Source organism: Gekko japonicus, unplaced genomic scaffold (genome assembly GCF_001447785.1).
Source record: "Gekko japonicus isolate JY-2015 unplaced genomic scaffold, Gekko_japonicus_V1.1 scaffold1275, whole genome shotgun sequence".
In the NCBI taxonomy this organism is placed as follows: domain Eukaryota; kingdom Metazoa; phylum Chordata; class Lepidosauria; order Squamata; family Gekkonidae; genus Gekko; species Gekko japonicus.
The window spans coordinates 458,298-480,420 of record NW_015177051.1 but is presented as its reverse complement, the minus strand read 5'-3'; the positions used below and the strand labels follow the sequence as shown (position 1 = coordinate 480,420).

Below are 22,123 nucleotides of genomic sequence, written 5' to 3'. Positions count from 1 at the left end.
CACACACACACACACACACTCAGACAGCTAGCTGGTTATAAGAACATTTTTCATCTCAACAGGATACTGATATTTGAATATAATTGTGGAAATCTTTGTTTTAATGACTTAAATGCTATTGCTTGTTTTTGTCCAAATAATTTACCCCCAGTTCACTTATGAATTATATAGATCTAGGGCTGTTTTATTAGTGTTTCTAAGTACTTTTATTAAAGAAACACGTATTATCAAACAAACAATTCTAAAGACTTAGAGGAAGCATGAATGAGATCAGGGTTGTAAGGCTTTTCATGCGCTGTTGAATGTACAGTGTATTACTTGCTCTCTCTTGCTTGAGCAGAAGGTATCTTATCTCATGCAAACAGGATCTCTCTGTGTGTGTTATCTGCAATATTTCCAGATTTCACTTTCCATTTGCAGCCCTCCTATAATGTGTCTCTTGCCATTCCTGACAGTTCTCTAGCCAGGACAGACTTTTGAACTCATTGAAGAACTCTATAGCAGGAAGGTAGAGATGAAAGCCAGTATGTAGCCATATCTTGTGGAGTTTCAGACTAGAACTGGGAGACCTAGGTTCAGATCTCCACTCATTATTATGACGCTAACAGGTGACCAGGTGGCAGTCACTCTTTGTGACTGCCTATGTGACTGTGACTAGCCTATGTCAGCCTAATGTACCCAGGCCCATAGCCAGAGGGGGGGTGCTGGGGGTGGCATCTGCTATCAAATTTGCAGCACCTCCACAACTCACCCTCCTGTCAATATTACGCGGTGTCGGCCCACAGCAGACCAAACATGGGTGCAAAGGTATCCAATAAAGATAGGAGTCTCTCAGGCTTATGTACAAATAATATACAGTTTATTATACAAGCCTCTCACCAAATCTTTACACAGAGTGACGTAATGCTCCGCTGCGCTCGCATTCCAAGAAGGAATAAACAGTTCTGTACATCACTGAATATATACAACCACTGGCCAATCACAGCCAATGCTGAGTCACTGTGACTCAGTGCTAATTAGCTCTAGCAGTAGCCAGCTAGAACCAGTCAGAGCCAGCTCTTATTACACTTAGAGCTGTCAGCTCCTGTCAGTTAGATGCCTATGATCTACAGCATGACTTAACATATACAGAATACTGACAGAAATTACAAGGGAGTCGTTACCAGCTAAATACCAGGAGAAACTTCCTAACTTGAAGAGTGGGTGAGAAGTGGAACAGACTGCCTCGGTAGGTGGTGGATGCTCCTTTGCTGGATATTTTCAAGCGGAGACTGGATGACCATCTTTCAGGTATGTTGTAGGGCTATCTTTTGGCTATGCTCCTGCAGAGTGCAGGGGGTTGGACTAGATGACCTGCAAGGTCCCTTCCATCTCTAACATTCTATGATTCTATGTATGACAGCATATGCTCAAAAATCTGGATTTCTACTTGCACATACTAAGTTTGATTGTGTGCTGCCCTAGTCACAAAAAAAGTGTCCACACATATCAAGAGGACTGCCCAAAAGCATGATCTCCTCTAATGCATGGTTGGATTACCAAAATCATCATAAGTGAAGGAGGCTATAGTTATATTGTTTTGTGCAGCGACTGGTTTGATTCTTGTTTTAGGTCTACTATAAATTGTTTGATACCAGACTTCCATTAGTCTTCAGAGCAAAGGGCATTTGAAACTAATAACTTACTTCTGCTTTCCAAGCACAGAGTTCACATATAGAAATTTAATTACAAACAGAAGCTAAGACATGTTGTCTCAGAAACAAACATTCCAGGTCACTAATTCCTGTAGTTTGGTGGGTAAATCTTTAGGAGCACCCAAAGCACCAGATTATTTATTTATTTAAAACATTTTTATACGGCCTTTATTCAAACATTTATATCCTCATGGTTCAAGGCAGTTTATATATAGGAACTACTGGGAAATTATTCTGGTCTGCAATTGTAGCGGAACCAACTACAAAATAGCTGTATTTTCAGTCATTAATCTGTTGCTGTAATTACTTCTCAATAACACAAGAAAACACTGTCAGCTAGTCAGGAAGTGTATACTGTGCTTTAGGTGGGAAATAGGAAGCTTCCTTATAGTTCCTGTTTATTTATTTATTAAATTTATATCCTGCCCTTCCTGAAACAGGCTTTAAGTATCATTCATTCTTGAGCATCTCAGGACAGGTATCCCTTTTACAAATCCACACAAATTATTCTGTGTAATTCGTTTTAAATCCAAGTGAGAAAGGCAGACTACAATTAATGTAAATAATTGGTGGATTAACATGTAATTCTGGGCCAAAGCCAAAAGGACACTCACCTGTAGATATGTCTGATTGTGAAAGTAAAGTCCGATGCTGCAAAGAACAATATTGCATAGGAACCTGGAATGTAAGATCTATGAATCAAGGTAAACTGGATGTGGTCAAAAACGAGATGGCAAGACTGAACATCGACATCTTGAGAATCAGTTAACTAAAGTGGATGGGAATGGGCGACTAACTCAGAAGACCATTATATATACTACTGTGGCCAAGAATCCCTAGAAAAAATGCTGTGGTCTTTATAGTCAACAAGAGAGTGAGAAAGGCAGTAATGGGATAAAATCTCAAAAATGACAGAATGATCTCAGTCCGAATCCAAGGCAAACCATTCAATATCACAGTAATCCAAGTTTATGCCCCTGTCATGGGCAACAACGACTGCGCTGAGTCCCCGCCTGAGTTGGCACCACAGCCAGAGGCGTGGGCATTGCCAGAGCCAGAAGCTGGCCCCTCTGACTCCTCCAGAGTTGATAGCTTGCTGCTGCCAGTGCCTGAGCCTGTAAACCCCACACCTGGTCCTGCAGCAGCCGAGGAGGCACAGGTGCAACTGGGGAGCCTGCCTGACTCGCCTCCATGGGTAGTTTGGCTGAGGGAGCAGCTCGGCAAGGACTTAGCTACCTGCTGCCGAGACACACGCTAGCAAGGAACGCAAACGCCAAGTCCTGAGTATTAGTGGGAGTGGTGCCACCGCCAAGGGAAGCCCAGCCAGAGGCCTATATAGCTCCCACTCGGGATTGGACTCTCCGTGGAAGCAATGAGTCGCCTCCATGCGGACCTCGCATCCACCTTCGGCTCTTGCTCTCAGACCCCCACTCTTGCTCAGATTCCTGGCTTCCTGACCTCTGCTTTGGACGACCCCTCTTTTGGACTCACGTTTCGCTCTGACTCTCCCAGCAATGACCTCGGACCAGACCTGACTCCTGCCTCTCAGCCCGTGACAGCCCCAACCATTGACACAGAAGAGGCTGAAGTGGACCAAAATAAGATGTCCTTATCATAGGGGACCGGAATGCTAAAGCAGGAAGTCAAAAGGTAACTGGAATAACTGGCCAACTGGCCTTGGAGAACAAAATGAAGCCGGGCAAAGGCTAACAGAATTTTGTCAAAAGAACATGCTGGTCATAGCAAACACCCTCTTCCAACAACCTAAGAGGTGACTCTACACATGGACATCACCAGATGGGCAACACCAAAATCAGATTGATTATACCATTTGCAGTCAGAGATAGAGAAGCTCTATACAGTTAGTAAAGACAAGACCTGAAGCTGACTGTGGCTCAGATCATGAGCTACTCATTGCAAAATCCAGGCTTAAACTGAACAAAGTTGGGAAAACCACTAGGCCATTCAGGTTTGACCTAGATCACATTCCTGATTAATATACAGTGGAGGTGAAAAATAGGTTTAAGGGACTAGATTTGATAGACAGAGTGCCTGAAGAGCTATGGACAGAGGTTCGTGACACTGTACAGGAGGCAGCAATCAGTACAATCCCAAAGAAAAAGAAATGCAAGAAAGCAAAGTGGTTGTCTGATGAGGCTTTACAAATAGCAGAGGAAAGAAGGAAAGCGAAAGGCAAAGGTGAAAAGGAAAGTTTTACCCAACTGAATGCAGATTTCCAGGGAAGAAGGAGAGATAGGGAGACCTTCCTGAATGAACAATGCAAAGTAATAGAGGGAAATAATAGAATGGGAAGGACTAGAGATCTCTTCAAGAAAATTGGAGAAATCAAGGGAACATTCCATGCAAAGCTGGCCATGATAAAGGACAAAAACGGTAGGGACCTAACAGAAGCAGAAGAGATTAGGAAGTAGTGGCAAGAATACACAGAAGAACTATACAAGAAGGACCTCGATGTCCTTGTCAACCACGACAGTGTGATCACGGACTTCGACCCAGACATCCTGGAGTCAAATGGGCCTTAGAAAGCATTACTAACAACAAAGCTGGCGGAGGTAATGGTATCCCAGCTGAGCTACTCAAAGTCCTAAAAGATGATGCTGTTAAAGTGCTGCACTCAATATATCAGCAAATTTGGAAAACGCAACAGTGGCTACAGGGTTGGAAAAAGTCTGCTTACATTCCAATCCCAAAGAAGGGCAATGCCAAGGAATGTTCTAACTATCGCACAATCACACTCATTTCACACACTAGCACGGTCATGCTTAAGATTCTACAAGCTAGGCTTCAGCAGTACGTGGATAGAGAACTGCCAGAAGTACAAGCTGGGTTTTGAAGAGGTAGAGGAATAAGAGATCAAACTACCAATATTTGCTGGATTATGGAGAAAGCAAGGAAGTACCAGAAAAAACATCTACTTCTGCTTCACTGACTACGCTAAAGCCTTTGACTGTGCGGCAAGTCCTTAAAGAGATGGGAGTACCAGACCACCTCACATGTCTCTTGAGAAACCTGTATAAGGGTCAAGAAGCAACAGTTAGAACCGGATATGGAACAACTTATTGGTTTAGCATAGGAAAAGGAGTTTTTGTTAGCATAAAGGTCTTGCCAAATGACTATGGACACCAATACAGGAAAAAATTCAGGGACCAGTGTGAGGGCCAGCACTGGACACACCAGAAGCCCTCAATACCCTGCATGATGTGGTCCATGGGGTTGCGAAGAGTCGGACTCGACTGTGCAACTGGACAACAAAAAGCTGTTTGTCCCAGTAAGAACAACTCCCTGACTTAACTGGGGGGCCCATTTGCACCCTGCGGGGGAGGATGGCTTGTCAGGCCAGGTGCTATTGCTAGACGGTACGCTTTGGCCCACATTCCCCTTGTTCTCCTTTACCAGCCACCCAATTAGGCTGCTGCTTGGTCAGTCTTTGGGGTGGGACTGAGACAGAAGACCAGGGTGGTCAGCTTTAATTCTGGTTCATCCGACTGCCATAAAAGGCTCCCCTTCCCATGGACTGGGTTGCATTCTTCTTTGGTGACTTTGGAGAAGCACGGGAGCATGGGACTGGGTTGAGTTCTTCTTTGGTGGCTTTGAGGCAACAGTTTTGGCGGCTCTGAAAAAGCTTCATGGGAGCATTGATTGGGCACTGTAGCAGAGGGAGCAGCTGTAGTAGCGTGACACCATCCCTAGATACAAGCGTAGATCTGGCTCTCACCTTGTGAGGAACAAGCCATGCTGTCGAACAACCTCCCCACTCTTTGTCAACTGGCTCCACTGCCAGGCTCCCCCCCCATTTCTAGACTTCTTGCCATGCGAGGCCTAGGCCATACAGCAATCCCCCCCCCCCCTAATTTTCTGTGCTGTTGCCCCCTCGGCCTTCCACTTAAGCATCTGTGGGTGAGCCTCAGCAATTCAGCTAGGCTGAGGGAACAGTAGTGGTTGCCACTTTGCTCTGTATCCCCCAATCTTTGTTGCATTGGACAGAGACCATGTGGGGAGATAGCCCCCCCCAGCCCCATCCTTTGGCTCCACTTGTGGGATTTTCCTTGCTTTCTCCCATCACCACCTGGGAGGATGAGGCCATGTGGACACTCCCCCTCAGAGGGAGGTGGTAATTGTTTAGGCACCACCCGGCCACCTATGTGTGTAGCAGGTCTGGATAGGCATAATATCCAATCCCCCCCCCCAGTGTGGCTCAGTATTCTGAGGGGGCAGGCTATAGTGCGGTTACTATAATCATAGAGTAAGATAAAACAAAGTTGATGGTTGATAGCATTTAATTTTATGGGGTTCTTTTGTCTCAGATTTGGTGTGGTCAGCCTTTGTACCCCCCTAGTTTACTTTGCTTTCCTCAGTAGTTGTAGGGACATTGCTAAGTTGACTAAGTCAGCTCTGGTCCCTCTTCCCAACAAATGTGGGGCAGGTCCAGCCAGACCAGGGGTTCCCAGGTGGTGCTCCCACCAAGTCAGTGTGCAGCCCAAGGTAATGCAGCCAAGAAGGGATTGGGGCTCTCTTTGGTATTGGGTGGGGCAGATAGCAGTAGCCTTTTGCAGGGCCTTTCCCAGCCATTAGAGTGTTTGGTGGACCAGGTCAAACAGCTCGGGGTGCCAGCTCCTACTTCCCCCAGGGCAGGGGAATAAAGGCTTGCCTCAGACCTCGCAAGGGCATAGGGCCAAGGTAAAGCAGCATCACAGGGCAGTGTCACCAGACAGCAACTGAAGCTCCCCAGCAGCAGGGAAAGGACTCATGCAAATGCAGCCAAGTGGTCAAAGAAGCGTGGCGGTCAATGCCACTGCAAACAGGCAGCCGGGGATGATAACAAGTCAAAGAGCTCTGGGACAATGGGTGAGTCTTCCTTCTCTGAGGATTCCAGAGGGGAGTTGGGGGACTATCGATCTGTGGCCTCTAGCATGCCAGGCCTACCTAGATGGGCACTTAAGAGAAGGACACAAGGAGGATGGTCCAAGTCAGCTCCTGGGGTGGTGTGGGCAGATGGTCAGCCAGAGCCAGCTCTCATCTCACCAACACTCACAGATGATGATGACCTTCCTGGTATTCGCCTTTCCCGCTGCATAAGGGCTGCTATGTGAATGTTTTTTCCTTATTGAAGCCGGAAGCAGACGAGGGCAGGAAGGGCTGCTATAGCAAAAAGTGGGGAAGGGGAACTATAGCAAAAAGAGGGGAAAAGAGAAACAAGGCTGAGCACTCTTTCTTTAGCTGGCTGTCTGGCTATGGTCTTAATGGATGTGGTCTTTATGGATGTGGTCCAGTCAGCCTACCCAGACAGCAGTTGGTACCCCTCGAACCCTTTGGGCGATGTCTTGAAGGCATGTGCACTGGCAGGGGAAGCAGCTGCCACCGACTGTGAAGAGGCCTTTCATAAGAGGGTGTCTCATATCATAATAATAGGACAAGGTGGGATTTAATAAACAATAAGCTACGGCTCCTGTTGGTTGGCCCCCACTTCCAAAGCAAGTGCAATAGTGCAAGGATGCATAAATGGGGCACCTGGCAGGATCCCTTGCCCAATACAATCAGGGCAAGTGTTACCAGGTGAGTTGCAAGTTTGACCATGATTGCAATAGCTGCTTTCATCCTCATCCACGACTTTCCTGCCCACAGGGTCAAGCCGCAGCACAGCCTTGTGCTTTCTCAGAGGCCAATCTTCCTCCATGTCAGGGAGGAAAAGAGAGGGAGGGTCAGCCTCCAATCCTGCCCCTACAGCCACAGCTTCCAAGTAACCCCCGCCTCACGGCAGGCTTGGCCAGGCCCCATCACCTGTTCATCCCAAGGCCTTGAGCCCACTGTTAGAAAGAGACCTGAACAGGGCAGTAGCCTTCTAACTTTGGGAAGGTTTCCAATATGGTTTTCACATCTTTTTCAAAGGGCCTTGAAACTTCATGGATGTAGGCAATCTCAATTCAGGCAGGGACATTGTCACTGCCCAAATCACCAAGGAACATGTAGCCTACGGGGGCGTGGGCCCCTTCAACTCTTCCCCCTTTCCCAACATCTGGGTCTTGCCCCTCGGGTTGGTGCCTAAAAATGCAACTCCTACATTATCTGTCATACCCCTGGGTCACCTCTGTTAATGATGCCATGCCCCCCTCAGTTTTGTTCAGTGCTATGCATCTTTTGACCAGGCAGTTTAGCTGGTCAGGAGTGTTAATGGCAATATGTGACATACAGTCCACCTTCCGGCTCCTGTCAATCTGAACTTTTACCTCCTAGGCTTCAAGTTCCAAGGAGAATGGTATGTGGACAAGGCCATGCCGATGGGCTGCTCAGTATCATGTGCAGCCTTCAAGGCGTTCAGCACCTTTTTGGAATGGGTGGTCAAGGACAGGGCATACAGCATTTTTGTCACCCATTACTTGGGACAGCCTTTTATTTGCCGGGCCAGCTGGCAACACCACCAGCAATGCCTTCATTCTCACATTTCAAGCTGTGCTTGAGAGCTTGATGTGCCCCTAGCTCAGGATAAAACAAAAGGTCCGGCCATTCCGTTGGTTTACCTGGACATCCTCTTGGATACTGTCCAGGGGAGCTCCTGCCTTCCAGAGGACAAGCTCAAGGCACTCTGATCTCTGCTGAATAAGTTGGGAGTGCGAAGTAAGTGCACATTTAAGGAGTTACAGTCTTTGCTAGGTCAACTTAATTTTGCTTGCAGGGTCTTTTGTGCCCACCTGGCCATGGCCAGCATCACTGCACGATATCACCATATTCATATAATTCAGGGTATGAAGCATGACTTCAAGGCCTGGCTTATCTTCCTGTCCTTACTGGTAAGAGCCCATAGGCCTTGTCAGACAGCTTGGGTTTGGGGTATTTTTCGAGGGCTTCTTTCCAATCCAATCCAATCCAGTTACCTTTATTGGCATGTATTGAGGGCTTCTGGTGTGTCCAGTGCTGGGCCTCACACTGGTCCCTGAATTTTTTCCTGTATTGGTGTCCATAGTCATTTGGCAAGACCTTTATGCTAACAAAAACTTCATTTCTGGTGTAACAATCAGGCCATGGTCAGGGTCATTAATCGCCAGTCATCGTGTTCTGAATGGGTAGGGCTGCCAGGTCCCCCACTCAAAGGGCCCCTGACCCACCTGCTCAAAGGGCTCCAACCCACTGGCCCAGATCCAGCCAGCAGGGGAACCCCACCCCCAAAGTGCCCAAATCTGGCCAACGTGCTTGGCATGATGTGATGGCATATCATAGAGTTTTCGAGCTGAATGCTAGAGCATCCACTGGCAGCGTGCCTAGCATGATGATGTCACTTCCAGGTGACATCATCATGGCACGCATGTCCTGGACTGGGACCAGCTTCCCCCCCCCGCTGGCAACCCTATGAACGGGTCATGCACCTGGTGTGCCAATCTGTGCTGGTGTGCCTCTTGGCTAACAATGCCTTTTCAGCCTGCCACATTCCAGGTCTGGATAAAACACACTGCGAACACCCTATCTCAATTTCAGGAGGAGAGGTTCTGGGCCTTAGCTCCCAACATGAACTTCTATCTGGACCCCTTCCCAGAAGTCCTGTGGCCCGTTGACAGAGATCAATATTGCAGGAAGTAATGGCCTTGTTTGCATTGTTTATATTGCAGGCTTACTCAATTGCTGCTGTGGCGTTCTTGGCCTTCACTGTGAGCAGGGACAGTTCAGGATCTGGGCCAGGGTCCAAAGCTTGGGTACTACAATATTTGGTGCACTTAAGAGGACTAGGGCAGGCTCCCAAAACAATGGCTATCCATCTGTTGGCCATCTCCTTTTTTAATAAAGCTCAGGGATGGTCACACCCCTGTGCATCCTTTATGGGCATTAGAATAATTGTGCAGGATCTCCCCTATTCTGCTGGATGCCAGGTGTCCTGTTACCTACCCCCTGCTGGTCAGGCTGGCCAAGCAACTCCTTGTCACATATCAGTCCTTTTTTGAGGCCACACTTTTTTGAGGCTGCATTCTCACTGGCCTTTTCAGGATTTTCAGGTTGAGCGAGCTAGTGGTCAGCTCCTGTCAGGACTCCTCAGGCTGTGTATTGAGTCTGTCTGATGTCATGTTACACAGGCACGTGGTTCATTTGTGCATCAGAAGGTCAAGGTGTGGGGCTGAGGTCAGCGAGGGGTGGAGCTGAGATCTGCCTCCAAAGGTTTCTTGCAGCTGGCTCTTGCCTAATCAGGACTCTTGTCGGCCTTCATGGTCATCCACCCACAGCACACCGATGCCTTATTTATCCATGCTGACTGGTCCCCGTTAATGAGATATCAATTCATCATGGTTTTATGGTTGTGCCTGGCTGCAATTGGCCTCCCACCATGTGAGTTTGAGGGACACTCCTTTAGGACTGGGGCTGCCACCTCCACAGCCAAGCTTGACTTGCCAGAAACATGCAGGCATGCTATCGGCAGGTGGCATTCTTCAGGATTTTGCATGTACATCTGTCCTAATCTGGCCTCTAAACTATTGTCCTTCTGGTTACAGTGTCCTGCCTCATGTCTGTTTGGGTGTGCAGTCCATTGTGCACTGTGCCAGGAGATACACCAGATCTATTTGTTGGTGGGTGCACCTAGGCCTTGAGGGCTTCCTGTACATCTCTTGGACGGGGCACTGTGGCATTCCGTGGAGTGAGATGGTGCTGGCTATCCTCCATCAGGCCAAGCTTTATGGTTCACCAGACACTATCATCATACAGCCCAGAGGGAATGACCTTACTTCCTGTAATACCTGACTCTTGAAATACAGAAGGACCTACACATTCTATGGAAACAGATTCCTACTGCAGTCATCTTCTGGTTTGACCCACTGGAGAAATGCACGCGGTGGGGCACAAACAACCCTGAGAAGGTTGACATGGCCAGGCTTAAGGTCAAAAAAGCAGCTGGCAGCATGGTAATTGCTGCAGGAGGCCGAATAATGACTTGGACATTTCATTTAGGCAGGAGGCCGTCTTCAGGCCAGATGGCAGTGAGGAAAGGAAGTGTGGTTGCATGATCTAAGGTGGGGCATCCAGGAGTGGCTTCAGCTGTGTTAAGTCTGGCAGGAGGTGGCTGCCTGAGGGCACACACTTCTAGTAGTGGTTTTGGAACTCTGATGGGTCCTTTTGGGGGCAAATTGGGCCTGTGTGCCCATCATTCAAGGTGGGGGTCCCACTGAGGGATCATGGGGGCATGGGTTAAAAAGGCATGCATAGCTCAGGGGCTGCTGGTCACACCCTGCCCTTAAGTGGCAGGGGGATCACACAGTGGCCTGCTCCCCATATTGCTGCCATCACAGCATTTTCTCCTTCAGCAACTGGACTGAAGGACGGTGTTTTACACCAGGTGGCAAGTGGGTCGCTCAGTGCCTTTTGATCCATTCCCTATGCCAAGCCAACCTTTTACAGCTGTAATGTAATAAAGTTGTGGCCTGTTATACCCCCACATGGTGTTGTCTAGGTCTCTTGACCAGGCAGCCAGCCTCCCCCCCTTCAGTGCTGGGGGGGGGGCTGCAACTGTTCCAATAGCCTTTTGGCACTGTTGAATGATTCCTTTTCTGAAATCAGCTGCAAGTGGAAATGAAACACACTGCCCTTAATACAGCACTATATTCCCCAAGCAAAAACTGTAATCCTACTTTTCTCTTTTCTTGCATAACACGGCTGTGACCACTTCTGCTACTCAGTCATTAATTAATTACTTCCTGTACATCCTCCATGGCCATGGCATACATGAATGGATCCTTAATAAATTTCTTTTTTGAAGGGAGTGTAGGTTAATTACTGTTTTCTGCTTTGCATTCAAAGTGATTTTCACTAATTTTTCTTTTTTATTATAATTTTGTAACAGCAATGATCATTAAAAGAAGAAAAAAAGATCAATGAGCAGTTGCTTTTGCTGCAAAGAGAAAAGCTGCAATTGAAGCTTCCACTCCCATCCTTGAAAATGAGAATGGATAAAGGATCTATTCAGAAACAGTGAGAGGAATGCTTTTTAAAATTAACTTTATTTATTGCCTGCCTTTCTGTCTGAGATTTTAGGCAGATTATAACAGACAATGCAATGAAATATGAGACAACCACCAAACAATGCAATAGGACTAGGATTACAAAAATTAATAGCAGTGCAAAAAGAAACCATAGATAAACAATGTTTATTTAAGTAGAAAACAATGCAGTAAGAGTAAGGTAATGCATGCGATGAATTGTAGCATAGACTAAAATCCTGTTCCCTTTATAAGAGTGCCTTCCATTCTATTATACTAAAATCTTATTCCTTTGTAGGAACATCATTATTTCAGAGCCTTATTCCTTTTATAGAAATGTCCTCCTGAACAATTCTCTTTTACACAGTTTGGGGGGAGCTTCCTGTCCTCCTTGGTGAGCTGTTCCATTAAGTGGGAGCCACAACAGAGAAAGCATATTTATGGGCAGCTGTCCGTCTTACCAGTTTGCAGAAGGCTTTGCTGAGATGGTGCGTAGCAGGAGAGGTGGGCCTGCAGATATGAGGGTCCAAGGCCATGAATGGTTTTGTAGATAATAACCAATACCTTGAACTTAACCAGTAACGGAAAGGTAGCCAGTGCAATGACTGCAGAGTTGGTACAATAAGGGTAAGTTCATCTAACTTCCAATAATAACCAAGCTGTAGCATTTTGTACCAATTGCAGTTTCCGATTAGGCCGAGAAATTGAGTTACTTTGAAATAGGAGGTAAATCTAAAGAGACAGAGTCCACTGAACACCTTAATAGCTTTTTGTCATGAGTATGACTGGTGTTGCTGTTATATTTTAAATCTAAAAAATGCCACAGATCAGGTCTGAATAGAAACAAAAATAAAAACAAGACAGACTGGAATAAAAGGGATTGAATCCAGTGATGCATGAGCAGAAAGGAAAATTAATGTAGCACAGTTTGTCTTAACGTGCATCTGGAGCAATGGAATGTACAACAGATTGTTACCTGAACTGGACCTCGAGAGGGGAAATAAGCTTGTTACAGAGTCTCCAGCCAGATAAACAAGGGATCCTTTCCCCATGTATATGGAGGCTTTATTCCCGCCTAATGTTCCCAAGAAAAAGAATAACAGAGACCAACCTATTCAAACTAAATGAAAAATTTATTTACAAATGAATTAATTGTGCTGGTTATAAACCAAACAAATTATACTAACTAACTAACTAATTAATTAATTATTGTATGACATTGTGTGTAGAATAGCCAGGAGATTCTAAGATAGTCTTGGCAGCCAGAAATTCTAGCTCTTTAGCATTATGCAACACTAGGTGGTGAGCTAGACTTGTTTTTAAGGCAAGTGGTGTTTCAGAGGTGGTTTGCCATTGCACGCCTCTCTGTCATGACCCTGGTATTCCTTGGAGGTCTCCCTTCCAAGATATGATGGGAGTGGGCCAACATGGGCTATCCAGGTCAACACACAACTAGAGATAGATCAAAACTGCAAACCCTTTAAAATCATGAATAAAACTATGCAAGTAAAAGAGCCAGTTTGGAGTAGTGGTTAAGAGTGACAGACTCTAATCTGGAGAACCAGATTTGATTCCTGACTCCTCCACATAAAGCCAGCTAGGTGACCTTGGGTCAGTCACAGCTCTCTCAGAGCTCTCTCAGCCCCACTTACCTCACAGGGTGTCTGTTGTGGGGAGAGGAGGGGAAGGTGATTGTAACCCTCTCCAAGACTCCTTTGGGTAGTGATGGGTGGTGTATAAAACCAACTCTTCTTCTCCTCCTTAAAACTTAGAATAAAACCACCCTCTCCCTCCCATTAAACATATGCACAAATGCAAACCTGAGAAGGTGGAGAGGATGAGGGGCAGAGGCTCTGAAGAGTAATACTACCTGATCCCAGGTGTGTGAGAAGCTGAGAATCTCAGTGAGTCTGTGCAGCAGAAGTCCAACGAGGAGGGAGAGGAGCCTGCAAAGCAGTTTGCAGGGATATCCATGTTGCTGATGAAACCTGGCACACCTTTCACTGACTGGGGCCAGTTCTTTTATGAGCAAACATTCCATTGTTCGGGATGGGCCCTGACTTTCCTAAGATCAGGATTGGTCCAAGAAATAAAGTTTGAATTTGACTGGGCAGTTTGAAGCGAGCTGCTGCCTAAATCTGGTGAGAAGGTTGGGAAATGACACCTGACATTCCAAGATGATGCAATTGATGGGTATTTTTAGAATATTGACAAAGAGCCAGGAGTTTGAAAGGAAGGTAAATTGTCCTCTTCGCCCATCCTAGGTGGATCAGATATTGGGCTCCTTTTGCTCAGTAGGTGGATTGGAAGTAATACTTTCCCCATCACTTGGAAATAGCCCATACTGCTGTGACGAAGCATCCCTTAAAGCAGGAAATATAGTTGTATTCCTGCATGCCTTTGAGCTGGGGGGGGGGGCAATGCATTACATCCTGCCTCTCTTGACATAGCAGGCCAGGTGAACTCTCAGAGATCCCCTGTTGCGCTTAGGCTTTCAAGGGGGTGCCACACAAAACAACTAAGTGGAGACTGGGGATCCAATTGGGGTGCCTCAACTGAGAAGAGGCCAGGGGGCTTACAAGGTGGTTCACATGATTCCATATAGGGTTCAAATCCATGAACATCAAGGACTGCTTTTGATATGAAGAGTCCCTATACACATCTTCAAACATAATGAATGGAGAGAGAAAAGACCCCATCCAACACATGTATCTTGACAAATCAAGCAGGAGGTTGGCAAGGTAACTGTATTTTGATCAGCTTTAAAACAAAACCAGTGGAAATATCGGAAATAGTCCTACAACTATTAGTTTTAATTGTACCAGAAAACATCAGGTGCAAAAGAATCTCTGAAGTCCTATGCTGCTTGTGCTTTATAAGAAGAAATCTCTGTCTAAATACCTACCTATTGTAATCAATAGGAGTCAAATAGCTGTGAAGGTTAAGAATTGTTTTCTGTAGGCTACCCAGGCACATGGAACTGCTGGAATTGCTTCTGATTGACATATACAGCACTTTATCCTAGCTACTTTATTCTATCCCTTCCAGTGTATTTTCTTAGACTGGTGACCTGTCAAACTTAGGAAAATAAAAGAAGGCAATGATTTTAACTCTTTATGAAATCAACCAGTGCATTGCCTCTGTGGGATGCAGAATAATCTATCAAGCAACAGGTAACATTAACTTCCTTAGACATTCTGTCATGTTTAGCTAGCTCAGATAATTTCTTCTGGCAAAGAGGAATTGTGTGGCAGGTTGTTTTCATATCCCTTATAGTAACGGGATGTGACACAGTCATCATACCAGCCGGGATTGATTGATGGATTGGCCACATATTATTTTTACTCCTTGAAGACCTTTCATGGGCAGAGCAGAAGATCGAAGTGTACAGCAAAGTCATAAACTCTAGTGCTATTATATCAGTAAGCCATTTAGTTTGTGTTTCTGAACATTAGAGTAGATTACCAGTAAAGCGGATTATTATTTTGAACATTGTAAAGGCCTCCCTGAGTAACTTTACCATATCTTCCCCCAGACATACTTTGGCTGACAGGAAAATACAAAGAACTGGTATGCAGAAAAATGCAAAGTTACTGTATATGATTTTAAAAAAACCCTGGCAATTTATCTTCTAGGTTTTTTAGTTTGGGATATCATCTTCACAGTGATTATGCTATTTCATGTGCTTATCTGCCCAGAAATGTTGCTCCTTTTTAAATGGCTCATTTTATGTCTCCTTAACCTTACTGACATTAACTGATACAGCAAGGAATTGAGTTCCCTTCACCCTTACCCATGTGCCAGTTGCATCAACTCTTGTTTTTAACTACTATCTAAAATTAGTACATGTTCTCATACAGCAGACATGCATGGCAGAAGGCAGAGAGAGAGACAGGAGTGGGTAGAGAGCACAATGAGGACTGACAGTAAGTAAGCTTGTATGTAATGGAGGGAAGATTTAAAAAAGGACATAAGATTAAACATAGAAAAATATATCCAATTCTCAATATGTCCTGATATCTGGATACTTACAATCGGGGGGTTAAAATCCTCCAAAATTACAGAAGCAGTTTTAAGAAATTGATGCCCTCAGTAGCCGTTGCTAGGCTGTCTCTCTTTTACATAGTTATAGCATAATATAACAGCCATAGTTATATCTTAGTGGCAATTGATTTTATAAGTTAATCTCCCCAATACAGTATTGGAGCACTGACTTCAGAAGAGAGGAACCTCTCCATTCCTTATATCTAACATATTCAAAGAGGCTCAGGCTAGAATGAGAGCCTAAATACGATTTCTGATTTCATGTCTACATGGTGGTTTAGTTGTTATCTTTGTTTTATAATATATTTTGTTTTATAATACAAGTTGCCCTGAAGTTTTTGTAGAATGATGTGGGAAAGGATAAAAATAAAATGTGGAATAATATGGCAAAAAATAAAATGAATAAAACCACCACAGAGTGGTCATTCTTCAGTTTCCCCTGCAAACTTAGGAAAAAAGCCCAGAGTCTCCACAGTTATCACAGGCTACCTGGAGGATGACCCCCTCAAGGTCACTTGTACTGGTAGCCATACACGCCAAAAAGCACATGGTATCAAAATACAACAGCTGATAAATTCAGACCAACTAGGATAGCAATGGTTGCTAAAGTGCATGCGTGCACACACACACACACACACACACACACACACACACTGTACAAGGTTCTAGGGTTGCCAACTCTGGGCTGGGAAATTCTTGGAGATTTGGGGTCAGAGTCTGGGGAGGGAACTCAGCAGAGATGTGATCCCATAGAGTCTCCCCTCCAAAGGTGCAATTATTGCTATAGTCTAGAGATCAGTTGTAACTCTGTGAGAGCTCCAGGCCCCACCTGGAGGTTGAAACCCCCGGGGTATACATGGAATGCCTATTCTAAAGATCTGGTTGTCTGTGGGAGTAATTTACAGAGAAGACAAGAGAACACTAGTGATTGAATTAAGTTCACTGTTTTAATGGTGCAAACAGATCTTAAGCAAGGGGACTGAGTGAGTGGTGACTGGCCAACTTCTATTCCAATCTGTTTTCAGGCCTGGTTATGAGACTGACATGGCCTTTGTTGCCATGGTGGATGACATGTACTGGGAGTTGGATAGAGAGGGTGCAAACTTGTTAATTTTCCTGGACCTCTGGTGACTTTTGATACCATCAATCATGGTATCCTTCTGGATTAGGGTTGCCAAGTCCCTACCTGGCATCCAGTGGGGGGAGAGGTTGTGCGTACAGGAGCTTCGCGCGCACTGCAATGACATCACCCGGAAGTGACGTCATCATGCCAGGTATGTTGTTGAGGGATGCTCTAGCGTTCAGGCTTAAAACTCTATGGTACCCTAAATACAACCTTTGGGTGACTTCATTGCGCTGGCACATTGGTCCAATTCAGGCATTTTGGGGGTGGAGTTCCCTCCAGTGGCTGGATCTGAGCCAGTGGGTCGGGGGCCCTTAGAGCAGGCAACCCCCCTTCCCCCCCAGGGGGACATGGCAGCCTTATACTGGATTGCCTTTCGGGATTGGAACTGGGAGGCACTGTTCTGTGGTGGTTCCGCTTCTACCTCGAGGCTAGGTTGCAGAATGTGGTGTTTGAGGACTACTCCTCAACCCCTTGGCCTTTGGGGTTCCCCAAGGCTCCATTTTGACCCCCATGCTTTTCAACATCTATGTAAAGCTGCTGGAGAAGTCTCCAGAGATTTGGGCAGATCTGCCACCAGTATGCAGATGACACTCAGCTCTGTCTCCTACCAACAAATCCCAGGAGGCTGTGGGTATCGTGAACAGGTGCCTGGGGGCAGTTTTGGAATGTTGAAGCTTAATCCTCACAAAACAGAGGTGCTGCTGGTGGGGGGAACATTTGACCCGGGTAATGGGTTATCCCATTCTGGGTGGAGTTGCATTCCCCTTAAAGGAGCAGGTTCATAGCTTGCGGTGCTCCTGGAACTGGGCCTTTTGTTGGAGTGGGTCATAGGGACCATATAACTTCAGTCTTGTTCCATCAACACTGGCTTCCACTTTGCTTCCAGGCTCAATTCAAGATGCTGTTATCGACCTTTAAAGCCCTGCATGGACTGTGACCAACATACCTTAAGGACCGCCTTCTCCCATATGAGCCTACTGGTTCACTCCAGTCATCCTTGTTGTCCCTGCTTTGGTTGCCCCTGCCGTCTGAGGCTAGACGGACTGCAACCAGAGAAAGTGCCTTCTCTGTAGTAGAAGCAAAACTCTGGAACTCCCATCCTAAGGAGATTCATCTGTCTCCCTGTATCAATGTCTTTTGCCAAAGATGACTTTTTTGTTTTGTCTGGCATACCTCTAATAATGCTCATTGTTTTTTGTTTATGTGTTTTTAATTGAATTTTATATTTGAAATATTTTTTAATTGTTTAAATGTTTTAATGTTTTCATGTTCATCATCTTGTGGACCCTGATGGGGTAGAAAGGCAGCATAAATGTGTATTAAATCAATAATTTAAATTAAAAAATTAAAAAGCAGATTTAAAGCAAATTTGTAGGTAATGCCAATATATGGTACATTTGTTGACAAAAAAGAATTAGGTTTCAGGTTGCTGCAGGCCACAGGCCATCAAAGGAATAGGTAAGTAAACAATTGAACTTGAATGCCAGCACACTGTTATGTGTCATTGGGTTGGCCCCAATAAAGATATCACATGGGTTATGTTTTTGGCTTCTTGGCTTTTATATTTTTGAAGTCAAGTAAGCACATCCACACGTTTCTGATATACACAAAGCAGAAAAAAAATGTTTCACACTGCTATCAAATCCCAACCCTCAACCAGATTCAGCCTGCAACCTATTTTCAAGTCAGGATGCATTCACAGAACATATGTGCAATATTAAATATTTGCACTGGTATCTCCTGATGAAAGAAGACACACTTGCTATAGGCAGATTGGGTACTATGATGAGTTTGGCTGCCTTGATTAGTGTGAATGATCTGCCAGCTGTGGCTTAGCTTGACAACCTTGATGGGTGGTCAGTGATTTAACAAATGGACTGAAATTCCTTGATGGTTATAATTTTTGGAATGCCACATCAGTTAGCATTATGTTGGGAGACATAAATACAACTTGAAGTGGAGTTTGCAGTTTGAATTTGGGCAAAGGCAGAGAGAATAATGCAGCATGAGATACATTTGTTATAGGTTTTGTGGCTGGCAACCTGAGAGAGGGCTTTTCAGTTGTGGCACCAAAATCATGGGTTTTGATTTTTTTTTTTGTTAGCTGCTCTGATGGCTCTCATTGAGCAGAAAGCCAGGCTATAAGGTTTGTAAACAAACAAATGAATGCATTATTTTTTTAAATGTGGAACAAGATTAAGGAGTTCTGCTTCCAACCCAGTAAACTCCGATAGGCTTATTTAAATACAGATATTATGGACACTGTAAATATACTATGCTCTCTTTCATCCAAAGAAACCATGCCTTGGCTTTGATTATATAGCATGGTTTCTTTGGATATATTGCAACACTGCAATGTATGTCTATTTCTTTTAAAAGCTGGTCCAAATTCACCAGGAGGACAACATGGCATATCCTCCTGCAAGGTCAGGGGGGCTGAGCCAGTCTGAAGCTAGCACAATAGGAAAGGCAGTTTCTGCATTTAATTTCAGTTCAAGCCCCATAATCTGTTTTAGGAACGGGTAGCAAACCATGTGATCAGTTTCCAATATCGTGTTACATGGGACTGAAATGTTTAGCTGCACACAAACTGACTGTCGTCACTGCTGACTAATCACAGTTTACCACACCTGACACATTCATTTTAGGCTAGGGACAGGACTCCAGGTGGAAAATAAACATTCCACGTACACCAGACCCCCATCATGTCCCATTTTGCAGTTTAAGCACAGCAAAACTCCCCTACTACTTTCAGTAGGAGTTACCACCTCCCATCTTGGCCTGTTTATTCAGGACATTTTTTCTCTTGGCTTGCATCTTTTCATGGTGTCAGATTCTGCACAGGGAATTTATAAACTGCAGGTCAAATGTTAAATGAAAGTTCTGAGGTAAAAGATGCTTGAGACAGACTTTGCTCAAGGAGAAAAGATTGTGCTGAAGCAATGTTCAACAAGTTTTTGCAGAGTTCTTGTTCTTTCCCCTTAATATCAGGAAAAACATAGAGACTTTTTTTACTGTGTTAGTTAACCGTTCTGGTTTGTTATCAGGGAAGGAAAGAAGATGCCAGTGACGAAACTGGCCATTTATAAATGAAGAGAAAATAAATACTGTTTCTCATCATGTCAGGAATAGAACTGTACAAGTGGACACCTGCAAAAAACTTTCGGGGTGGCTGTCTCATTCCCCCCACACACACACACCTTTGCTTTCTTCCCTCTCCCACTCTTTCTCCCTTCTGCCACTACTTTTCTTACTCACTCTCCTCCATGTATGTTACTTCCTCTCTCTTTCTGCCCTATCACTCTCTTTGCTTTTCTGCCTCCCCACCTCATAATTCTTTCTCTTTCTTTCTGCCCCCACCCCCATCACACTCTCTTTCTGCCCCGTCACCCTCCCAGCCACCCAACTGCTTCCCCCCCCCAGCAGCAGTGGTGGCAGCAGCTCTCCAAGAATCACAGTGAATCTCTCCGCTTCAGAGATCAATTGCCAGCTCCAGTTTGGGAAATTCCTGAAGATTTGAGTGTGGAGCCTTGGGATGGTGAGACCTCGCCATAGATTCTACCCTCCAAAGCAGCCATTTTCTCCAGGGGAACTGATCACCTGGAGAGCAGTTGTAATTTCAGGTGATCTCCAGCCCTCACCTGGGGATTGGCAGTGGTAGCTCTTGTAGAGAAAATGGCTGGTTTGGAGGGTGGGTCCTATGGCATTATACCAGTCTGATGTCCCTCCCCTCATCAAACCCCACTCTCCCCAGACTCCATCCCTCAGATGTCCAGGAATTCCCCAACCTGGATTTGACAACCCTATCTCCTTTCCCACAAACAGCCAACCTATCTTTATCTGCCCATCTTCAACTTTCCGTCTCCACCTCCCTCCCCTGTAGTCTCTACTGAACAAAACTATGGTCTTTCTCCACAGTGGGGACCAAATTAGCTTACATTATTCTCTTCTCAACAACCCTGTGAGGTAGGTCAGGCTGAAAGTATGTGACTGGTCCAAAATCACCCAGTCAGCTCCCACAGCAAGAGGGAGATCTGGACCTGCATCTCACAGACCCTACTCTTAAGCTCTAACCACTGCACCACACTGGCTTTCATAGGGTGGCTGGTCTTGAACAGTACCAAGCTGCCAGGCCCAGTTGAGTCATGGTGGTATCTAGTCCATGGTGGCACTAGGACTCACCCAATATGTAACAGCCCCTACTCACCAGGCCAGGCATACACTCGACTTGATCTTCACAGCGATAGGGTGATAGGGCAGAAAGAGAGAGGAAGTAACATACATGGAGGAGAGTGAGTAAGAAAAGTAGTGGCAGATGAGCAGAGCCATCTGAAACCACTGTAACCCCCGCTGTGTGTGTGTGAAGCTTGCGGGCATTGAGTGCTTGGGCATGGTGCGGGAAGCTGGGGAGAGTTTGGTTACTTGGTTGGTGTACCGGCCGCCTAACGCACCAGCCGATAGCCTGCCATCTCTGGTCAAGGCCGTGTCTGGCTGGGCATTGGAGTACCCTAGGCTGATAATCTTGGGTGGCAGAAGGGAGAAAGAGTGGGAGAGGGATCCCATGCCCCCTGGTAGCTTATTAGATGAGCTTGTCGAGGACTGGCATGGCCGGCTCTCGGCAGCCATCAAAGAGATCACCCCCCAACGTCCACTGTGCCCTTGCTCTAAGTGGGCTCCCTGGATTACTGAGGAGTTGCGGCAAATGAAACGAGGGCTCAGACAACTAGAAAGACGGTGGTGGCGCACCCATGATGAAGCATCAAGAGCATCCTATAGGATGTTTATGAGATCCTATGAGATGGCAGTCAAAGCCGCGAAGAGACATTTCTACGTGGCCATGGTTGTGTCTGCTAGCTCACACCCGGCACAATTATTTAGATTTATTCAGTCATTAACAGATCTGCCACATGGCAGACCAAATGCTAGGGAATTGGATATCGGCTGAGGCTTTTGCGAGCTACTTTGCAGATAAAGTCTTGTCGCTCCACCGTGACCTCCCCGCCACATTTGAGACAGTGAGCAAACTTGAGGCCCCATGCACATCTTCTGGTCCTATTCTGGATTATTTCAGTCCATTCAGCCTTGAGGAAGTCGACAGACTGCTCTCAACAGTGCGCCCAATCATGTTCAGCCTTGATCAGTGCCCTTCATGGCTTATAAAAGCTGGCTGTGAGAGGTTGCGAGGTGCCCTCAGGGATATTATCAACAAGTCCTTTGATGAGGGACTGTTCCCGGGGGCACTCAAGGAAGTGATGGTCTGCCCTATCCTAAAAAAACCATCACTGGAT

At 45.7% G+C, this 22,123-nt stretch overlaps 1 protein-coding gene and 1 long non-coding RNA gene across 2 annotated transcripts in view; one reads left to right on the top strand and one right to left on the bottom strand.

Moving 5' to 3' along the window:
• Window positions 1-22,123, bottom strand: part of CKMT2 (creatine kinase, mitochondrial 2) — a 65,250-nt gene that overhangs the window by 36,897 nt on the left and 6,230 nt on the right. The gene's annotated exons all lie outside the window — the stretch shown is intronic.
• LOC107124623 overlaps window positions 15,530-22,123 on the top strand; it is a 46,333-nt gene continuing 39,739 nt past the window's right edge. The window contains exon 1 of the long non-coding RNA XR_001482988.1: window positions 15,530-15,591. This is a non-coding gene — a long non-coding RNA (uncharacterized LOC107124623). The remainder of the gene's footprint in view (window positions 15,592-22,123) is intronic.